Source organism: Melozone crissalis, unplaced genomic scaffold (assembly GCF_028551555.1).
Source record: "Melozone crissalis strain CALT ecotype California unplaced genomic scaffold, PUWL_Pcris_2 ptg000074l_1, whole genome shotgun sequence".
NCBI lineage: Eukaryota > Metazoa > Chordata > Aves > Passeriformes > Passerellidae > Melozone > Melozone crissalis.
In genome coordinates, this window is record NW_026535851.1 from 4,302,110 (window position 1) to 4,318,749 (window position 16,640).

The 16,640-nt window shown below is 45.8% G+C and overlaps 1 pseudogene; it reads left to right on the forward strand.

The window, feature by feature from the left end:
* The first annotated feature begins 2,640 nt into the window (after positions 1–2,640).
* Positions 2,641–10,904, forward strand: LOC128946098 (uncharacterized; annotated as a pseudogene).
* The last annotated feature ends 5,736 nt before the right edge of the window (positions 10,905–16,640 follow it).

Genomic DNA, 16,640 nt, shown 5'->3' on the forward strand with positions numbered 1-16,640 from the left:
AGTCAAAGAAAGGGCAAGGGAGCATATCAGAAACGGGCTCGTAACAGGAACTTTAGATGAAAATTTCCCAATTGAGGATCCAAAATGGGACCCTAATTTTTCTTGGGGTATGAGGAAACTACAGAGATATCGGGAGTGGATCCAAATAGGAGTTCAGAATGCTGTGCCCAAAACTATGAATTGGTCTAAACTATATGAGGTTCAACAGGAAAAGAAAGAATCTCCCACTGCGTTTTTGGAGAGGCTTAAGGAGGTAGCAAGGAAATATACAGATCTCCAAATAGACACAGAACAAGCAAAGGTTCAGCTCGCTCTCATATTCTTGGGCCAGTCACAGGACAATATCAGGAGGAAATTGCAAAAATTAGAAGGGGAGTAATTAAGGAATCTGGATAAACTACTTGAGGTAGCCTGGAAGGTATATAATAATCACGAAAGAGAAGCTAGTAAAAGGCAGCAGTAAAATCTTTTGACAGTAATACGAGGAAAGGGGAACCCAAATTTCAGGGGACGTGGCAGAGGTAGTCGTGGTAGAAGACCAGTTATGCAAGCGTTAAGCCTAAATCAATGTGCATATTGCAAACAGGAGGGACATTTGAAAAGAGAGTGCCCAAGCAACTCGAACAACCGGTTTCACCAGGGCAATCAGTTCCAGCAGGAAAATGTTGCCAAGGCGATGGTGTTAGGCGAATATAAGAGCTGACTAGACATGGAACCTGTAAAACAGGTTCAAGAACCTGTCATAAATATACAGTTAGGGCACAAAGAAGTCAAATTTCTAGTAGATACCGGAGCTACATAGTCTGTGCTAAATGATCTGCAAGGACAAATTGAGGACAAGGAAACAACAATAGTTGGGGCCACAGGGAAGGAGGAAAATCAGCCATTCTTGCAATCCCTAGATTTGTGTTTTGGGAACAAGGTTTTAACCCATGAGTTCCTATATGTACCTGAGTGTCCAATTCCGCTTTTAGGGAGGGATTTGCTAGCGAAACTTGATGCGGTAATAACCTTTAAAAATGGAGACCTTATAATGAAAATACCTGAGTCAAAGACAGGACAGATTTTAATGATCAAAGAAAAACCTGTTCCCTCTATCCCTAAGGAGGTAGAAGATGCAGTGATTCCCTCTGTATGGGAAATGGATATACCAGGAAAATCTAAATTGGCACAACCAGTGTATGTAGAGTTAAAAGAAGAGGTGAGGGCTGTACAAGTCAAACAGTAGCCCATAAAACCAGAAGCACGGCAAGGAATAGTAAAGATTATTGATAAGTTCTTGAAATACCAAATTCTAGAAGAATGTTAATCAGAATTTAATACACCAATATTTCCAGTAAAGATACCAAATGGTGAATATAGATTAGTGCAGGATTTGATAGCAATAAATAAAATAACAAAGGACTTTTATCCAGTGGTAACAAATCCCTACACATTGCTGACATCCGTAAAAGAGATATATAAATGGTTTACTGTAATTCATTTAAAAGATGCCTTCTTCTGCATACTCCTTGACAAAGAAAGTAGGAAACTGTTTGCCTTTGAGTGGGAAAACCCAGGGAATGGAAGAAAGACCCAGCTTATAGTATAGGTGGCCTTTGAACAGCCAAGAGCTGTGAAGGAACATGGCTTTGAGTCAAGGAGCTGTGGCAGCCAGGAGCTGTGAAAGAATATGGCCTTTGAGCAAGGAGCTGTGTGTGTTGTACATGGCCTTTGAGTCATGGGGAAATATGTGTGTTGTACATGGCCTTTGAGTCATGGGAAAATGTATGTATTGCACTTGAAGTATTGTACTTGAATATCTCTGTATATTTGTTAACTCTAAGCAGGATATGTAAATATGTCTATGTAAAACCTGTTCCTGTAAGTAAACGAAAAGGGGGAAATATAGTAGAGGTGGCCCTTGAGTCCTAGTAAAATATCAGTATTGTACTTGAACATCTGTATATAGGCCTTGCCCCAGTAGGTCCCGGTTGTTCTTGATGGGCTGCAGCTGCAATGTCCTTCAGTGGGCTGCAGCTGTGGCTAGTGAAGATAACTGGGATAAAAGGGGGTAGGTTGGCCAATCAGGGAGAGCCTTGAAGGAGCCCTGACTAAGAAGGAACCACATGCAGAAGAAGGAGTCCGTGATGCGAAGATCTGCGACCATAAGAAAACACCGAGAGAAGATATGGGACTCTAGAAATCTAATAACAACAGTATGGGACTCTAGAAATATGAATACAACACCAGCTCACCTGGCCACGACTTCCAAAAGGTTACAAGAACTTGCCGACCCTATTCGGAAACCAACTGGCAGAGGAACTGGAGATTTGGACCGAAAATGGGCAAGTACCAAGAGACCAATACTTATTGTTGCAGTATGTTGATGATCTATTAATAGCTACAGAAGAAAAAGCAACCTGTATAAAGGTAACCATTGAGATTTTAAATTCACTGGGAGTGGGAGGTTATAAAGTATCCAGAGGAAAGGTACAAATTGCCCAACAGAATGTCCTCTACCTGGGATGTGAAATTTCACAAGGGCAACGAAAACTAAGTACTAACCGTATCCAAGCTATTTGTGCTATTCCAGAGCCCCAGAATCTACATGAGCTGTGAGTCTTCCTCGGGATGGCAGGATGGTGTCGCCTGTGGATCATGGACTATGGACTGATTGTGAAACCCGTGTATGAAGCTCAGAAGATGCAGCCATTCACCTGGGGCAAGCCACAGAAAGGAGCCTTCCTAAAATTAAAGGAAGCACTGACAACTGCTCCAGCATTAGAGTTACCTGATCTGTCTAAAGATTTTCAACTGTTTGTACATGAAAGGCTGCGCCTAGCAGTAGGAGTCCGGACCCAACATCTGGGAAGCTGGAAAAGGCCGGTGGCCTACTTTTCCAAACAACTTGACAACATAAGTGCTGGGTGGCCCCCATGTCTGCGGGCAGTCGCAGCTACTGTGATGCTGATACAAGAAGCCAGGAAGCTTACTATGGGAAGGCACACAAATGTCTATGTACCACACATGGTAACCACTGTCTTAGAACAGAAGGGGGAGCATTGGCTATCTCCAAGCAGGATGATAAAATTCTAGGTAGTCCTTACTGAGCAGGATGATGACACATTAAAAACAACTAACCTTTTGAATCCAACTTTGTTTCTAGGTACCACAACTGAAGAAGGCCCATTAGAGCATGACTGTGTAGAGGTAATAGAGTACACCTATTCAGCAAGAGAAGACCTGAAAGACATCCCACTAGAGCAGCCGGAGTGGGAGCTATTTACAGATGGGAGCAGCTTTGTGGAAAACGGAACCAGATACGCTGGATATGCGGTAACAACAGTCAGTACAGTAGTGGAGGCAAAAGCATTACCACCAAATACATCTGCTCAGGAGGCAGAATTGGTTGCCTTAACCAGGGCACTAGAATTAAGTGAAGGGAAAAGGGTAAATATATGGACTGACTCAAAGTATGCTTTTGGAAAGGTGCATGTACATGGAGCACTGTGGAAAGAAAGAGGACTGTTGTCTTCTCAAGGTACGCACATTAAACAACAAGATGCAGTCCTGCAATTGATAAAAGCAGTACAAAAACCTGAACAAGTGGCAATTATACACTGTAAAGCACACCAATCAGGGAACTCCAAAATCTGTGAGGGAAATCGAAAGGCAGACTGGGCAGCCCGACAGGTTGCTCGAGAGGTGCAAACAACAATGGCATTGATACCTTTAAAGCTTAATGTATCCCAATTCAATTTGCCTCCAAAACCAAAATATTCAGTAGAAGATGAGAGACTGGCACGTTTGCTAAATGCACAAAGGAATTCAGAGGGATGGTATGTGACTGCACAAGGACAGATAGTGGTACCTCCCTTGATAATGAGAAAAGTTCTACAAATAAAACATAATGAATGTCATTGGGGTGCAGAGGCATTGGTAAAATTGTTAAAGCAGAGTTTAATTTCGGTACGGATGTTAACAATGGCAAAATCAGTAATGTCAAAATGTGATATCTGCTTGAAAAACAACCCAGTGGCTAGACAACAGGCACAGCTAGGAAAAATTTGGATAGGAATAGAGCCAGGAGACTACTGGCAGGTAGATTTTGCAGAGCTACCAAGGACTCGAGGATACAAATACCTGTTAGTGGGGGTTGACACATTCTCTGGGTGGCCAGAAGCCCTTCCCTGTCGCACGAACCAAGCAAAGGAAACAGTTAAGTAGTTACTACAGGAGATTATTCCCAGGTTCGGGGTACCCCCAGGGGTATCATCAGATAGGGGGCCCCATTTCATAGCTACAGTAGTAAGAGAGGTAAGTAGATTGCTGGGGATAACTTGGGACCTCCACACACCATGGAGACCCCAGTCAAGTGGACAGGTAGAGAAGATGAATCAGACATTAAAAAGGCAAATCAGTAAAATATGCCAAGAAGCCAAATTGCAGTGGCCTCAGGCTTTGCCAATAGCACTGTTGAGGATTCGGATAAAGTCTAGGAGTGGGATGTCAGTCAGTCCTTATGAGATATTGTATGGGAAACCATATGAATCTCCTGAGCCTAACCCTAATGTACACGTCATAGGAAAGCAGGAAGTGTATAATTATGTTCTGTCTCTCGGGAAAACTTTAGCTCGGCTCCGGAGCATCCTCGTGTGGAATAGACCACTGACTCTCGAGAATACAGTTCATAACATACATCCACGAGACGAAGTCTACATTAAAAACTGGAATGAAAAACCACTGAAAGAAAAGTGGAGTGGACCCCATCAGGTACTGCTGACCACCTTTACAGCTGTCAAAGTAGCTGGCGTGGACCCCTGGATTCACTATACCTGAGTGAAGAAAATCCATCCTGGATCATAGACTGTGTAAATTGTGGAACCAACAAGGCTGCAGATGTGTTTAATTGCTTTGAGAATGCTATCAGTAATTGTGCCAATGTTATGGTCATGAATGTCTTTGGGATGTGGAATGCAAAAAGATCAACTAACCACTCTTCATTCTAGAATGAAGAGAGAGGTACAAGCAGAAACACAGGTGATAAAAGTTTCTAATGCATTTCGGGCTGAAAATGTAATGATTGGATTAGTCAGAGATTTTGCCAAAATGCAAAACACCAGTAGAATAACTGCCTGTCTTCCAATACCAAAGGCAGCAGGAGACCCAGTAAATTGGGGAATCATAACATCAAAACTACCTAAAATACAAAAGAACAAAACAATTGCATGCAAACAGGTACCCGAGTCGAGGCAAGTAGTCAAGGAAACTTGGGAGAAAATAGGAACATGGATGAAACCTATGAGCCAGAAAGACTGTATTCTAGGTGATGGCATACTAGGAACCCCTATGGGAGAGTCGGGAAGCATCACACAATGGCAATGCTATTTGCCACACTATAAAAAGATTATAGAAAATGTTACCGAAACCACTCTGGTATGGAAGTGTGAGGCCAAGGATCAGAAAGACCAGACAGAGCCTTGGGACAGTGCGTGGTCTGTGAGTATACTTCAAAAATTCCAATATATGGCAAATACCCCTTCGTGTATTAAGTGGGAAGGCTCCGAGAATGAAACAGATCCAGCAGTAACGTACACTGCCACTATTAGCAGAACGAGGGCAGGCAAAGTAAGTTGGTGGGCATGTAATAAAACTTATGACTGCACTTCTGATGATGCAGAGATAAAACAGATGCCACCCCTGGAAATAGCCCTACAAATTGGTTGTGCTTGCAGAGGGATCAAACATAAACAAGACAAAATGAATTATAAAGTAGTTGTAGGATGTACCAGGAGTACAATCTGAAGTCCAGGACAATTTGTATGGGCAGCAAGCGATGGTACCTGGACAACACATCTGCCTGGAGACAGGAAAGTAAAGGAAATTACTTTGGGCCTCCCAGCCTTATGTCCAATTTGGAAAAAGTCCCCATTTAATGGAAAACATGAACTTCTACAGATAAGAGCAAGACGAGAAGTTCTAGACAATGAAAAACTAGATGACACTTGGCAAGAACCGTCTAGTGGAGTGAAATTTGGGTGGGCCCTAGAGTCTTTGCTTGGTCCTATAGCAAACTATCAGAGTAGAGATGCTGTACAAACTTACAGGTCAGGTAGATGGACCAGCAAGAGTCACCCGGGAAGGATTTAAAGAATTAAATGTACAATTACAAGCCACCACAAAAATGACTTTACAAAATCAATTAGCCTTAGATTTGTTACTCCTGAAAGAGCATGGAGTATGTGGATTTTTAAAGGGACAGGTTGATCACTGCTGCGTCCACATCCCAAATGTAACTGCAGATGTAAAATATGACATCAATCAGTTGAAACAAATAGAGCATGAAGCACAAGAAGAGCAAAAGGATTTGACTACGAGCTGGCTAGGCAAAGTCTTTAAAGGGTTAGGGTGGAATGTGAGTTCATGGATTAAATCTGTCATTGAGAGTGTGATAATCTTACTAATTGTATTCTTGGCAATTTGGTTAGTTTACAGCATCTTAAAAGGAGATATATAAAAGAAAACATCCTGGAACCAGAAAATAATAAAGGCACTGACACGAGATCCACGCCCACCATCTTCTGATTCTCGAATTCGTGATAGCATCCACGACAACGTTTACATCAATCACGGATTTGAAGAATGTCAAGTATAAACTGAGAAATAAAGGACTGTATCAAGTGAAAACATTTACACCTATAGTGAAGTGAAAATGCTTTCAAAGGGGGGAGAATGATAGTGGGGCCCTGGAAAATGTTAAAGATAGACTCTGAAAATGTTAGGCTTTGTGTTTTGCCAGATCATTGCACCTGCATAAGCAGTATGATAAATGATATAATTGTTAGATGTGATGATTGTTTAGTAATTAAATATAATTATTGTATAATCATAAGAAGAATCATGAGAAACTATGTTAGAAATTTAAGGAGGCCACGAGGAGCCATGCTTGGCTGAAATCTATGTATACAATAGAACAATATAAGTTTAATAATTAACATGAAAGTTATATAACGATAGAATATAAAAACATGTTCATCCCAAACGCATGTCAGAGTCAGATTTGGGTTGATACCCCTGACACCCAGAGCTCTTCATTAAAAGCAGCTACATATAATCATTCTCATGATTATGTGTTTCTGAAGGCTAACATTATGTCTCTAGCACAAACCTTAAAAGGGCTAAGACATAAAGGGGCAATTACGCAAGATACCACCCTGGATTTCAGAATCCATAATATTAATCCTGGGAATTGGGTGATGGTTAAGTCATGGAGATATCAGCCTCTAACTCTTCAGTGGGAAGCTCACCACTGAATCAGCCAGCAGACTGCAGAGCAGGGATGGACTCATGCAAACAGAGTTAAAGGCCTGGTAGAAGAACCCAAAGAATGGACTGTAACATCCAGGCTGGGGAAAAAAAGATTGACTCTCAAGCAGAGACAGATAGACAACCAGGAAGACACCAAGAAACCCAAAAGTAGAATCAAGCTTTCAACAGCACACCCAAAACCTGTTTTTTGCTTGTTTGTTTGTTTTCATGTTTTAAATGGGGAAGGATTATGAGTATATGTTGAGGGGAAGTACCCAATCTGCCACCACCACCACCATCTCTGGCTGCTTTGACAGTCCCAAGCACCTCCTGCAAAATGACATCAGGAACCTGGGATGGTGAGTTTTTTACCCAGGGATAAGGATGGGCGTTGGTGTTCAGAGGCTTGTGGCCAAAAATGGGAAGCCACCTCCTTAAATCCCGCACGACACAGGATGCCTCCCAGACCCAAACTACAACCACCATCAACTCAAACTGCTTTGACAGTCCCAAGTGCCTTCTGCAGACTGACATACAGAACCCGGGCCAGTGAGTTTTGTTTCACAGGAATAGGGCTGGAGTCGGTGTTCTTGGGCCTGTTGCAATGAGTGGGCAGCCGCCTACTGAGATTCTGAACAGTTCAGAATGCCTCCCAGACCTAACCTGTCACCATCGCCAAATCAGGCTGCATTGACATTCCAAAGTGCCTCCTGCAAACTGACATCAGGAACCTGTGCCGGTTAGTTTTGTTTCACAGGGAAAAAGGGCTGGCATTGGTGTTCAGGAGCCTGTGGCACTGAGTGGGCAGCTGCCTCCTCAGATTCTAAATGGTGCAGAATGCATCCCAGACCCAACCAGCCACCACCGCCAACTTGGGCTGCCTTGACAGTCCCAAGCACCTCTTGTAAACTGACATTAGGAACCTGCGCTGATGAGTTTTGTTTCCCAGAGAAAAGGGCAGGCATTGGTGTTCAGGGGCCTGTGACACTGAGTGGCCGGCCGTCTCCTGAAACTCAGCACGGCGCAGGATGCCTCCAAGACCCAACCTGCCACCACCGCCAACTCCGGCTGCTTTGACTTTCACAACTGCCTCCTGCAAACTAGAATTCAGAACCTGCACAGGTTATATTTCTTTCACAGGGAAAAGGGCCAGCATTGATGTTCTGGGACATAAGGCCCTAAATGGATGGCCACCTCCTGAGATTACAAATGATGCAGAATGCCTCCCAGACCCAACCTGCCATCACCGCCAACTCGGGCTGCTTTGATAGTTCCAAGCGCCTCTTGCAAACGGACATCAGGAACCCAGTCTGGTGAGCTTTGTTTCCCACCGAGAAGGGCTGACATTGGTGTTCACGAGCCTGTGACACTGAGTGGGCGGCGGCCTCCTAAGATTCCGAATGGCACTGGATACCTCCCAGACCCAACGTGCCACCCCCGCCAACTCGGGCCACTTTGACATTCCCAAGTGCCTCCTGCAAACTGACATATGGAACCTGCACTGGTTAGTTCTGTTTCACAGGGAAAAGGCAAGCGTTTGTGTTCTCAGGCATAAGTCGCTGATGGGGTGGCCCCCTCCTGAGATTCCAAATGGTGTAGAATGCCTCCCAGACCCAGACTCCCATCATTACCAGCATCTCCTTCTGCTTTGGCATTCCCAAGCACCTCCTGCAAACTGACATCAGGAACCTGGTATGGTGAGTTTTGTTTCCAGGGAATAGGGACGGTGTTGGTGTTCAGAGGTTTTGGCCCTTAGAGGGCAGGCACATCCTGAAATTCCAAACCAAAAAGCATGCCACTCAGACCTGACCTGACACCTCTGCCAACTCATGCTGCTTTGACATTCCCAAGCGCCTCCTGCAGACTGACATCAGGAACCTGGGCTGGTGAGTTTTGTTTCCCAAGGAAACGGGCCAGCGTTGACGCTCAGGGGCCTGTGGCCAAAATCGTGCATCCACTTCCTGAAATTCCTCACGGCGCCACATGCCTCCCAGACCCAACCTGCCACCACCGCCAACTTGGGCTGCTTTGACATTTGCAAGCGCATCCTGCAAATTGACATCGGGAACCCAGTATCGTGTGTTTTCTTTCCCAGGGAAAAGGGCCAGCGCTGATGTTAGGGGGCCTGTGTCCCTGAGTGGGTGGCCACCTCCTGAAATTCCGAATGACGCAGAACTCCTCCCAGACTAAACATGCCACCATGGCCATCTTGGGCTGCCTTGACAAAACCAAGTGCCTCCTGAAAACTGACATCAGGAACCTGGCCTATTGAGTTTTCTTGCACAGGGAAAAGGGCCAGCATTCCTGCTCTGGGGCCTGTGACTCTGAGTGGGCAGCCGCCTCCTCAAATTCCGGATGGCTGAGAATGCCTCCCCGACACAAACTACATCCTCCGCCAACTTGGTCTGCTTTGACAGTCCCCAGCACTTCCTGCAAATTGGCATCAGGAACCTGGGATGGTGACATTTGTTTCACAGCAAATGGCCCGGTATTCGTGTTCTGGGGCATAAGTCGCTGACAGGGCAGCCGTCTCCTAAGATGCTGAATGGTGCAGAATGCCTCCCAGATCCAACCAGCCACCACCACCAACTCGGGCTGCTTTGATGGTCCCGAGTGCCTTCTGCAAACTGACATCAGGAACCCAGGTTGATGAGTTTAGTTTCCCAGAGAAAAGGGCAGGCGTTGGTGTTCAGGGGCCTGTGACACTGAGTGGCCAGCCATCTCCTGAAATTCCGAACAGCGCAGGAGGCCTCCCAGACCAAACATGCCACCACCGCCAACTCAGGCTGCTTTGACATTCGCAAGTGCATCCTGCAAATCGACATCAGGAACCTGGTATCATGTGTTTTGTTTCACAGGGAAAAGTGCCGGCGTTGGTGTTCCAGGACTTGTGGCCCTGAGTGGGCGGCTGCCTCCTAAAATTCTACACGGCGCAGGATGCCTCCCAGACCCAACCTGCAACCACCGCCACCATCTCTGGTTGCTTTGACACTCTCAAGCGGCTCCTGAAAACTGACATCAGGAACCTGGGATGTTTAGTTATCTTTCACAGGGAATTCGGCCAGCATTGGTCTTCTGGGGCCTGTAGCTCTGAGTGGGCAGCTGCCTCCTAAAATTCTGCACAACGCAGGATATGTCCCAGACGCAACCTTCTACCGCAGCCAATTTAGGCTGCTTTGACAGTCCCAAGCGCCTCCTGCAAACTGACACCAGGAACCTGGGCTGGTGAGTTTTCTTTCACAGGGAAAAGGGCCAGCGTTGGAGTTCAGGGGCCTGTGTCCCTGAGTGGACGAGCACCTCCTGAAATTTTGCACTTCACAGGATGTCCCTCAGACTGAACCTCCCAACATTGCCACTATCTCATTCTGCTTTGACAAACCCAAGCGCCTCCTGCAAGCTGACATTAGGAACTTGGGATAGTAAGTTTTGTTTCTCATTACAAAGGGCTTGCCTTGGTGTTCAGGGGCCTGTGGCCCATAGTGGGCGGCTGCCTCCTTAAATTCCGAACAGTGCAGGATGCCTCCAATACCCAACCTGCCATCACTGCCAACGTGAACTGCTTTGACAGTCCCAAGCAATTCCTGCAAAAAGACATCAGGAACTTGGGCTGTTGAGTTTTGTTTCATGGGGTATTGGGCTGGTGTTGGTGTTCAGGGAGTGTGACCCTGAGATGTCGGCCGCCGCCTGAAATGCCGAACAGCGCAGAATGCCAGCCAGACCCAACCTGCCACCACTGCCAACTCGGGCTGCTTTGACAATCCAAAGCACCTTTTGCAAACTCACATCAGGAACCTGGGATGGAGAGTTTTGTTTTACATGGAAAAGAACGGGTGTTGTTCTTCAGTGGCCTGTGTCCTTGAGTGGGTGGCCGCCTCCCAAAATTCCACATGGCGCAGGATGCCTCCCAGACCCATCCTGCCACCATCACCATGTCGGGCTGCTTTGACAATCCCAAGCACCTCCTGCAAACTGACATCAGGAACCTGGACCGGTGAGTTTTGTTTCCCAGTTAAAAGGGCCAGCGTTGGTGTTCAAGTGCCTGTGGCGCTGCGTGGGCAGCCGCCTTCTGAAATTCCAAAAGCCACAGGATACCTCCCAAACCTCACCTGCCACCTTCGCCAAGTCGGGCTGCTTTGACAGTCCCAAGTGCCTCCTGCAAACTGACATCAGAAACCTGGGATGGTGAGGTTTTTTTTTCCCAGGAGAAAATGCTTGCCTTGTTGGGGGAAAGGATGTAAGAATATAAAGATAGTGCAGAAGGTAACCTCATTCCTGAGGAGGTGCAGCTGCACTAATTAGCAAACATTAGGAACAGACCTGCCCTTAATAGGCTACAGCTGTGTCTGATAAGGATGAGTGCTATACAAGAGTGAGTTAGCTGGGTGAGAAGAGAGCTGGAGTTTGTTGGCTGTGCTGTAAAGAAGAAGGAGTTAGTGCTGTGAGGAGATGACCATGAGAAATCACCAAGAAGGTATGGAACTTTTGCAATAGGATGACAACATTGCTTGGAGTTAAGAGGCCTGTGGCCCATAGTGGGCGGCTGACTTTTGAAATTCAAAACTGTGCAGGATGCCTCCCAGACGCAATCTGCCACCACAGAAAAGTGAGGCTGCGTTGACAGTCCCAGGTGCCTCCTGCAAAATGGCATCAGAAACCTGGACTGTTTAGTTATCTTTCACAGGGAATTCAGCCGGCATTTGTCTTCTGTGGCCTGTAGCCCTGAGTGGGCGGCTGCCTCTTAAAATTCCAAACAGTGCAAGATGTCTCCCAGACGCAACCTCCTAACACGGCCACCATCTCCTTCTGCTTTTACAGTCCCAGGCTCCTCCTGCAAACTGATACCAGGAACCTGGACTGGTGAGTTTGGTTTCCCACGAGAAAGGGCTTGCCTTGGTTTTCAGGGGCCTGTGGCCCTGAGTGGGCGGCTGCCTTTTGAAATTCTGAACTGCACAGGATGCCTCCAATACGCAACCAGCTGGCACCTCCAACTCATGCTGTTTTGAAAGTCCTGAGTGCGTCCTGCAAACTGACATCAGGAACCTGGGATGGGGAGTTTTGCTTCACAGAGAAAAAGGGCTGATGTTGAAGTTCAAGGGCCTGTGTCCCTGAGTGGGCGGCCACCTCCTGAAATTCCGCTCTGCACAGGATGCCTCCCAGACCCAGCCTCCCATCATTACCACCATCTCCTTCTGCTTTGACAGTCCCAAGCGCCTCCTGCAAACTGACTTTAGGAGCCTTGGCTTGTGAATTTTGTTTCCCAGGAAAAAGGGTTTGCTTGATGTTCAGGGGCCTGTGGACAGTAGTGGGCAGCTGCCTTCCAAAATTCAGAACTGTGCAGGATACCGCCAATCTCAAACCAGCCACCACTGCCAACACAAGCTTCTTTGACAATCACAAGCACCTCCTGCAAACTGACATCAGGAACCTAGGCTGGTGAGTTTTGTTTCACAGGCGTGAATGCAGATGTGTTTCCACCACTGCGATTTTGGCATGTGTTGGGCCACGTACAGCATCTGCTTATGCTCAGAGCTTCTTTGCCATATCAAGCACGGTCTCATCTCTCTCATGCCTCTTCATTATGGCTAAAGCAGAAGCATATTCGTGTGGCCCAAGTTGTACAAGTTTTCGCCACATCACAGATGTGCATAGTACCAAGTCTGGGTTCCTAGTTGTTACGTCATCTGAGAAGATAATCTCTGCCTCTGCCATGTCTCTCAGATGTTGGATCTCTTGTTCTATGGTCTTCCACTGGGTTTGCTGCATATAAAGATCATCTGCACACGGGTATCTTTGTGCTACACTTTCTAAGACCCATGCCTAGAGGCTGTGTGGATTAGCCCCCCTCATCATTCCTTGGTTGATGACAGGATCATGTGACAGGGATCCCAAATGCCTGGCTTCAGTGCCATCCAGAATTGTAGCCTCGCCTGCAGCTTCCCAAAGATGGAACAACTAACTAATTATGTATTCGTCAGGTCGTCGAGTGTAATCCTTCCGTAGGCCACAAAGGTCCTTCAGGGAAAAAGACTCAGTATTGGCTTCTGATCTTGCAGCTGCTACTTTGACCCTGATTTTATGTCAGGAGGCGTTGAGGTTCCTTCTTCTGCATCATCATCATCATCATCATCCACTGGTTGATTAGTCTGGTCTGTACATTTTCTACTTCTACTGCTGGTATCAACAGCTATTGGTTGAGGCTTATTGTCTGGTTTAACTGCTGACTCAGGCTCACTAATTAGTTTGGCTGCTGGCTTTGAGCCTGGGGTGTTTGCTGTAGCCTGAGTGACTGGGATAGCTGCTGATTTATCTCCCTGCCCCCCTACTTCTGTCTGCTGCCCAACAGTATCTAGCAATGTGCGATAAGCACAAGCCAGGGCACAGCTCACTGCAATGATCTTTTTCTCCTTAGGGTTATCTTGGTTCTTCTCTTTCCAGTATTTCCCCACTTCAGCTGGGTTCTGAATTTTTTCATGGGGAAAGTCTCAGACTATAGGGTCAGAGAATTCCTTCAGGATTTGGCCCATATCTTCCTATTTCCCACACCACTTAGGACTTTCCACATCTGGGTCTACTCCTGGGTCAGGGGTCTCATCAACCCATCTAGAAATCTCAGCCCTCATTCGAGAGAAGCTGCAGACTGTATAGAGGAAGCTTACTAGTTTGAATACCAGAAAGATGGTCTCTAACATTCAGGGGAAACTGACCATTCTCCAGTAGTGATGTAACACCTGCAGAGGAGAAGAAGGAAAGCAAAGGCTGAAAAGCCTCATCTCCTGCTCCTCCTCTAACAAACTGGATGCATAAACATAGCTACAAACCCTTCATACCTGGAGCACACCTCAGCATATTTATAAACGTCTTACAAATCATTACCACCAAGCCCAGTAGGATAGCTATTCTGGTCACTGCCTCTCTGCTGTAAAAACTACGTATTAGGGACAATATTAGAGCTATTTCTGGATAAGAAAATAAACCTAGGGACCATAGAGGTATTAACGTCTCATAAAAACCTAGTGACCAGAAATGCATGCAAGCCTGCAAACCAATAGATATTATGAATTCAAAAACATGGCTATTAACTGCCTTATACGAACACAGAGTAATGGCAACCAAAATGCACTCAAAACAGGATTTTTCCCACTCTCCCTTGAGCCCCACACATTGGGCGCCAAATTTTGTCTTGGTTTAGTGTAAATCTGGGAGAAAACCTCTAAAAGGGGGCCCCTCCAGAAAGCAAACTCACATGGCCCTTCCCTCTAACCTGTTTGGGAAGGATTCTTCAGAGAGAAGTGGAAAGAACCTGTTTATTTAACAGGCACAGCACCCCCCAGCACACAAAATGAACAATACCGGATGGCACCACTCTTTCCCTGGTCTGAAAAAGACGACAAATTCAGAAAGCCTCTCTGGGGGTGGTCGCTCTGTTATCGATCTCTCCAGCACTGGGGGATGGCTGCTGCAGCCAGAAGGTGGAAACTTGGTGTTTCCCAGGTCCCAGTGTGGAGCAGGTTCGAGTAGGTCTAAAAAAAACAGGAAAGGAGAAACAGTCCAGCAAAAAATATGGACTGCTTAGCTACTAACTAATGAGCAGAAGCAAAAAGCAAGAGCAAAGCAGGAGCAAAGCCGAAGAAAGAGCAAGAGCAAAGCAAAAAGCCAAGCAAAAAGCAAAAGCAGCACTATGTACTGTCCCATCTCTGTGTCCTGCCAGCCGTGGGGGAGCAGCTGATAAGAAACCAAAACAAAACTTTCACTCTTCACAGCCAGTGTTGAAGGCACAGAACATAATATCCAGCATAAACAGAACACACGAATGGGGATACAAGCATCATAACGTCACCCTAGGACATTGCCCACACTCTATGTTTTGATGGGTAGAGTACTGGTTTTTCATGATTAAATCCTAGGTCAATGATGGGGTGGATAACGTAAACAGCGGCATTACGTATGGTAAGCACAAAGGCAATGGCCACATTAGAAGCTGGATCATAGGTGAAATTTACCATAGTCCACCAAGATTGAAACTTCCTTTCAAAATCAATCGCATTATCCCAGACAACTTTCCGAATTTCAGCTGGAAAATTACCTTCACCCCCTTCCTGTATGATCAGAGCTGCTGTTGCCTGCATTTATAACTCTGCTTGTATACAACTGAAAGCTAAAGATACATTATCTTGAACTGTACTAAGTGCTTCTACTATTAACTTGTGGTCTTGGTCCCTGGCCTTTTCCCACTTTGGCAGCACTTTTGAAATCTGCCACTGTCTAGTTCCTAATGCCAATAGAGATGACTGTAAAGGCTGCTTCAATTTTGCTAGGCCACCTGCTACAGTGGCCAGCATATTCATCAGTATTTCTGAATCAATTCCATTTAAAGCTCCCAATCCTGTCCCTAATATCCCAGTTAGATCCTTTCTTATTCTGCTTCTGAGGTATACTTGTCTTTGTAAGCACATTGTCCAGCCCTGAAAGGATGTTCTTAGGAAAGAGGAGCAGGCTGGTTGGATTTTTGAGATGTTAATTTGCATTAGCAACTCAACACGTTTGAGAGACCATTCTGGATTGAACAACAGTTGTTGTTCACCCACGTTCCTCACTATGTATGGGTCTATTTCATACACTTCAGGTTCAAGTTTGGTTTGGGTCTGAACTACTTGAGTACTACTGTGAGTTGTATAAGATCCTGCCATTGTAAAAAGTGAAGTATCTCTCTTAAATTTAAATGAGAGCCCGATAGCATCACAAGCCCAAAGGCAAGTCACTTCTACAGGCTATATTAAGGTGAAATTACACCAGCAGTCTGATTCACTTGGGCTATCACAAACTTCCTGATGTTTGTATACAGGAGAGGTTGAGACACTAATTGCATCTGGTCTCTCATGAGCCATCCCATTTACCCTCTGGCCCCCTACCTTGATTTCTTCTCCTCTGATCCCTTGAAGCATCCACAGTTCCCATTCCTGCCACTCCTGCTCCTCATATACTTTATCCCCGTGGATTACTACAGTGGATAGGTTTAAATCTTTTATCTCAGGAAGGTTCTCCCATGGATCCAGTATACTGATTAAAAGCCTGGGACCAAGGCCATTCAGCATCGCTTTGGATAGAGGTATTCTCTAATTCCAAGACTCCAGTTATAATTATATATAGAACAATACTGTAAGTGAAATTATGAACTACCCCCGACCACAATATACTCATTTTGTCTGAGTAAGTTTTAATCTCAGTTCATTGTCTCCTGGTGTCACTCTCCAAGGGGCTTCTGGGGCCTTCTTCACTCAAGAGTGGTGGATCCAGGCATTCTGCTCCTTGATCTTGATTGCAGTGTAGGTGGTGAGAAGTACCTAGAACAG